We start from the raw sequence: 6,700 nt of genomic DNA on the forward strand, positions 1-6,700 counted from the left end.
TGCTGCTTGGAAAACTTTATTTTACCCCGGAGGAGCATTTGCGACCACACTAGAGGTCCCTTCCAACCTTGACCGTCCTGTGATTCTGCGGACATGGCTGGCGCAGCCGCGCTCCGTGGTGCTCAGAGGCTCCGGCAGCATCGCTGCCCGGGACAGCTGCCCATGCTGGGGTGCGGGGATGGTGCCGGGCACTGGGGACCTCCGTGCTTCACCCCTGGGGCAATCCCTGGGGTTTGCCCCCAGATTTGGAGGTAGCGCGTGGGTGATGGTGGCCTCAGGAGGGATGGGAGCAGCTCTTTCCTACACTCTGTCTGTTCCTAAATCTGCTCTGTCCTCGCCTGACTCATCTCGCGACTCGTAATGAGGTGGGCAATAAGCTCCAGCACCGTTTCACATGCGGGGCTGACCCGGCGCGCTCGGCGCCCCACGGGAGAAGGTCTGAGGCGAGTGCCACGGGCACGCAGGGCGCCGGGCAGAGCTGGGCCGGGTAAGCCTCTTTGGAGAGCTTACGGCCGCCCTGAACCGTGAGGCGGCGGGGCCGGCACATGGCAGCGCACAGCCCTGCGCCGCCTGCGCGGCTGCTGAGGTGGGTGCCGAAGGCAGAGCACGGTGCTGCCGGTATGGCCAGGCATCCCTGAGCAGTTTAGGGGGAAAAGCAAGGGAAGGACAGCCCATGACAAGGGAGCTGGTCTTGGAGTGCTGGGAAAGGCCAGCTGAGCTGGCTGGTGGAAGGTTTCCCAGCATGGATGAATCCCTCTCCAGGTTTCGGGTATTTGGGAAGTATCCTGGAGTCTCCACAGGGATTTCCAGCCTGCGTCCTTGGAGGCGGCTGCGTCTCATGCTCCTGTGCATGGTCCTGAGGCTCCTCCCATTCTTACCTGGGTTAAATGTGGATCTGGGATTAGCACTGGGATGCTAAAAGTAGTTTAAATCTCCCTGGAAGGTAAATGAAACCAGTGTCTGTTTCCTCTTAGGATTAGAAAAGAACAACAGCCTATTTATGGAACTGCATCTTAATGTGGACTTGAAACACGCAGGAGCCTGTGCTGGGCACCCTGCAGGCTCCATGCACCTTCAGGCTGGCTTCAACAAAACAGCTCCCAGGTGAAGCTGTCCCTGTGAAGCACGTTTGCTTCCCTCCCTGTTAGGGCCAAAGTGCAGTTGAGCTGTAAGCTGTAAAAAAGGCCAAAGTCAAAGGAGACCTTGGGACCAGCATCTACCTTGGGCAGCGCAAACTGGGAACTGAGAAAGATGATGCAAAATGGCGTTTTTCTCCCCCACCAAGTCCCCTAAATATTCACTGGACTGCTGCATGAGGAGCGTTTTGTTCCGCTCTCATAGGAGAGGGTCAGTTTTCCTTACAGAACCTGTGAGTCGCGCTGCCAAAACTCTGGTCGCACGAGGAGCTGCCCGGCCTTTGCGAGCGCGGAAGGCGCCGCGGGTCCCGGCAGCTGGAGCTCCTCTCCTTGCCTCATGGCCCGGCAGCTGGAGCTCCTCTCCTCGCCTCATGGTCCAGGCCTCGGAGGAGGGGAGAACAGGCCCCTTCCAGCCCCGCAGGTGGCGCAGGCCGCTCGCCGGGACGCGTGGGGAGCGCAGTCCGGCCGGCGCTTCCAAACCCTGCTGTGGTCCGGGCACCATGTGGGCTGCGCTGGAGAGCAGGGTCAGGGCACAGCATATGGTAGGAGGGGAACAGGTTTCCGTGGTTTCCAGGACATCCGGGAAAATCTCCTCTTTTCCTCTTAGTCACTCATTCTCATCAAGCTATGGGGCAGCCAGCTGTCCCACCGTACAATAAACAGGCGGATGACAAGGATCTTTCAAAATGATCGAAGTCACCAAGCACGCAGGGAAGCCCTGTCCCTCAGCCTCTGGCAGCTGCGCGCAGGTGAGTCACAGTTTGGCTCTGATGTGGATGACGCTGGCTGGGAGGAAGCTGCGCTTGTGGAGCCGACCCTCTGCTGCACAAGATATTTCGAGTACACCGGCTTCTTTCCTCATGGCCCTGGCATTTCCCCTGCCTGACACAGCAGGAGAGCTCGAGGGCCGGCTCTCCCCAGGCAGCTTGTCCCGCTCAGGACTTGGCCTTGACAGGGATGATCCTACAGACATGGCTCGGGCAGGCCCTGTTCCCCATCCAGAGGCTGCAATTCCCTGGTAATCGGCACCTTCTGGGTGTTCTTGCCTCTCATGTGCTCGTTTGAAAAGACAAAAACAAATGTTGGAGAATAAAATGAGCAACGAAAGCATTTTCCTGCGAGACACAGTTCAGTGTTTCCAGACTGCTGGCAACGCAGGCCCAGGGCAGCAGATGAGGGCCGAGGATTTCACCAGCATCTCCAGCCTTGCTCCCAGGACACCCCAGCACAACAGGGGTGCTGGGAAAGCTACGCAGCTCCCATTGCTTTTTGCTGGAAATAGGCTGCAAAGGCTGCTACGCACGTGCAATTCGTTATGGCCTCGTGACATGCTGAGGCTCTGCGTGCTCCTCCTGCAGGTCACAGCTGCCTTGCTTGGCTGGCCAAAGGAAGAGCCCAGATGAGCACCGCGGCCTAGACTCCCACTTTTACTTTATCCATTTGAAGTAGATCACCATTCAATTTGGAGAATCAGCCGAGGGGTATCAGAAAGGAGCAAGGGGAGGACAGAGCCTGGGCAGGCTTTAGGCTTGACCAAGGGCAAGTCAGCAGGTCAGGGTCCCTCAGGTCAGGAGTCTCTGCCTCTCTCCACGGGCTCTAGAGAGGCTGCAGTTGGGAGGACAAGGGAGACATTCCGGGAGACAGTGCTTCCCACACTTGCCACCCTTAGCCAGGGAAGATGGGTCTACCCCAAAATCCCCCAGGAGCTCAACTCTTCTCCTGATTACCTCACCCAAAGAGCCAGATCTGGTGGCTCCAGGCACCGGGAGATAGATTCTCTCTCCCTCGCCCGCTTGCTCAGTAAGGTTGACCAGCCTCCACTTCCTCCTCCACTTGAGAGCATCTGCATATGAGTAATTCAGACGAATACGACATCCCCCTTGGCAAGGGCCTTCCCAGTGCTCCCACCAAGGCTGTTCTAGTTTGCAAGGATGATTAAATGTTCAGTGGTGAGGGGAAAAGGCAGAGAAAGAAAGGAAGAAAATGTGTGAACCTTTGGATGAAGCAACTCGGGTAATGAGAGACTAAAATGCTACTGCATGTACTACGGATTAATTTTTCATGCTTTTTATTCATCACAGAAATCCACTGAATTGTACTCTCCATGGTAGGAAACCACTGCCATGGGTTTAAACTCTGGGATAAGCAAAGGGAGAGGGAGGGAAAATGATTAATAAACTCACATCAATTTTGATGATGAAAAACTGGCAGTAACAAATGGATTTCAGGGACCCGCAGTCTCCTGGCACTAAAATGGGCTCCATTTTCTGCCTTTGCTTTCCAAATGCTGCTCCTGGCCTGCGTCCTGTGAGCCCCACTGTGAGCAGTGTCACACTGCAGCTCTGAGGCCATGCACGGCGGCCAGTTTTGCCACCACTACTTAAAAATGTGAAAAAAAAAAGTCAAGTTAATTTTTTCAGTGTCTTCTTCAGTTTTCTTAGTAGCATGAATTTCTCTTTTCTTCTTTTCAAAAAGTTTCCTGGGTTCGGAAATAGGTAATTAATTCACACTTCACAGTCATACACACCACACCATTGGAAATATTATCTCATACATAGGAATATTTATTTCTTTCCTTCTTAAAAATGTACAAAAAATAAAATAACTGTATTTACAGTTTATCAAACCCCTCTCCCAGTTACAACACTATTAAGTTATATGAGCTATTTTCTTAATATAAAAGCACACTATTTATACATAAAGCTTCCTCATTTGCCAGAGAGAGGGCCTGTCACAAACTTTGGCACAAACACTCTTGTTTGCATCTTGTCTCCATTTATAGGAAATGGAAGAGGGTATAAACATTTCATAGGCTTTACATTTTAAAAGTCCTAAGATACTCTCTTCCAGTTCCATAACAGTCAATATACAGCACCTCTGACAGCTGGAGAGTATAGTGTTTACTAATTGTTTGAATTAATTTACAACGTTTAAAAAATCCGTAGCTTGAAAGAGGAAAATATACAGGAAGGATACTTGATCTCTGAATTACGTTGACCAAATATTTCATGAGAAAGGACACATAGAAAAAATAATAATTTTCTTTGTAGTTAATATTCAGTGGTAAAAAAATCTCCACAATTTCTGCATAGGCATTTCATTGTACATGAATAAAACTTCACTGCAAGGATGTACTTTGGGGGGTTATAAGCATCTGACTATATAGAAGAAAACTGTCTGTTGAGATTTTTGATTTCATAATAAAACATCTGATGGACGGACAAACAGCCAAACCTGTGGCAGGAACCAGTATTACTACTCTGTCATTTGCACAACATCTTTTGTCAGAGTCTTTCAAAACGAACGCAGTAGCTACAGACACTGCTCTAGTTCTGCATAAGGAAAGAGCTGAGCAGCAGCCACCCCTCAGGCAGCCTTAGGGAAGATTCACCCCTTCCGTCTTGGAGGAAAGGGAAGGAGAGTTTTGTTCTTTTAAATAAACAACCACAACAATGTCACAAAAAGACAAAAGAAGGCAACACAGACATTTCTGAGCCTTAGCCGAATCTCTCTTCCATTCAACTCACACTATTTGGAAGATAGAGCGTTCATCGATTTTTACCATGAAACAAAAGCAACATGTATATTTTAAACAATATACATACAAATATTTTGTACTACTCGTGGCCTTTGAATCAAGCAAGGTCACCATTTCAGAAGTTTGAGTCACTCCTATTGGCCCTTCCCCATCACTCTGAAATGCTGTTTTTGAGGAGCAAGACCTTACAGGTGGAGCCTGTGCACGTGCAGCTTGTCCCCACCAGCAGCCAAGGCTCAGAGGCTCCCCTGCTCCAAACGGGTGCAGGGAGTTGTGCTCTTCATAATGTTAGATGCTTCTAAGACCATCCTCTGCCTCTGCAGCAGAGGTGATCCTGGCACAGAAGATGGGGCCAAACTCTTCTTGGTGGTGGCCAGTGAGAGGACAAGGGGTAATGGGTACAAATTAAAACACAGCAAGTTCCATCTCCATGTGAGGAAGAACTTCTTTCCTGTGAGGGTGCCAGAGCCCTGGCACAGGCTGCCCAGAGAGGTTGTGGAGTCTCCTTCTCTGGAGATCTTCAAACCTGCCTGGATGCCACCCTGTGCCACGTGCTCTGGGTGTCCCTGCTGGAGCAGGGGGTTGGACTAGATGATCTCTAGAGGTCCCTTCCAACCTCAACCAGTCTGTGATTCTGTGAAATAAAGTTCAGAGAGACCATCCATAACAAGCGCTACTTGTTTTAAAATACTCTTCCCATCAGGGCAAATCCTACTCATCATTCTCAACTCTACAGTCTTGCTGCCTACAGACTGCAAGAACAAATTAAAACAAATACACTTTAGAGAGTGCATTTAGAAAGACTTATCAGTTCAGCTCGGAAGCAACTTCCCTTCCCGGGACACGACCTGACCAACAGCTCCTAAAATGGCGCGAGGTAGATGGCTCCTCAAGCCCAGTGTTCCCTGGAGTGCTGCACGTCTCCCTGATGCTCTTCCACTCCTTCGTGCATGGTGCTGCAGTGGGGCAGGCTGCCCACAGCATCCCGCAGGCACGAGCTCATGGCAGAGTAGCCTGTCCTTGAATAAGAGAAGGATAAAACTATCCTGCGCGTTGGCGCTGGAAGGACCGTGCTGCCCTTCCCTGCGAATCTCAAACGCTACCCAAATGCTCGGACATCTCTTCCTGCAGCACATCCCAACCCAGAGCCGTCCCAGGCACCACCACATTCCAAGGAAGAGAGCTCTGATGACAGGCTTGTTAGGAGCAGAACCAGGGCTTGACTCTGCCTACGTTTACTCACACACTCATCTTGCAGCTCCTGCCAGGACACCAGGACCAACCGAGAGATTCCAGTTGAAATTCTTAGGATCCCAAACACTATTTTCAGCAGAGATACACAAGAACACACACCACTGCTCACAGGCCTTGTCTGTTGGAGCTCTTAATGCCATCTGTCAAAACTGTACTCTACATTTTTTTAAGGAAAAAAAAATCTGGTCTAAGCATAAAGTTTCTTTCCAAGCCTGAGCCAAGTAGAAACAAATTTAATCATGTTGTGTTCCCAGGATGTTTGTTCTTAAGATGGGTGGCAAGGACTTCTTTGCTGGAGTATGTACTTGTGAAAAGAAAATGGAATTGCCACCTCAGTCTGCCCCACAGAGCAGAAAAAGTGTAGACAGCAAAGGAAGAGGGAAGGGGAGACGGAGACAGTGCCCAGACACTCTTGCTTTGCAGACAGACGCATGTGGATTCTGGAAATGTTAGTCCTGACTTGGTTGGCCTAGACCTTTCATAGCGCCTGATCCCATAAAAGCATTACTATGTGAAGTACAGATTTCAATGGGATGATATTGCTAGTGAAATGAAGAAAGTGTGCAATAACTTGCAGCACAATTCATGAAAAAACAGCACCAAATCAGATTGGTCATCTATTACAACTGCTTTTCCTGGGGGTAAATAGCTCCACGCAGCTCACAACACTAGCATGAGCCCTATTACAGCAGGCAGTTTCTTTAAGATGTTAACTAGCCAATGCAAAAGATATCGTGACTACATGGAGAAAAGATTTCAGAAGGAAAAAAAT

Source organism: Tinamus guttatus, unplaced genomic scaffold, assembly GCF_059628265.1.
Source record: "Tinamus guttatus ecotype Peru unplaced genomic scaffold, ASM5962826v1 Tinamus_guttatus_pri_ptg000510l, whole genome shotgun sequence".
Lineage (NCBI taxonomy): Eukaryota > Metazoa > Chordata > Aves > Tinamiformes > Tinamidae > Tinamus > Tinamus guttatus.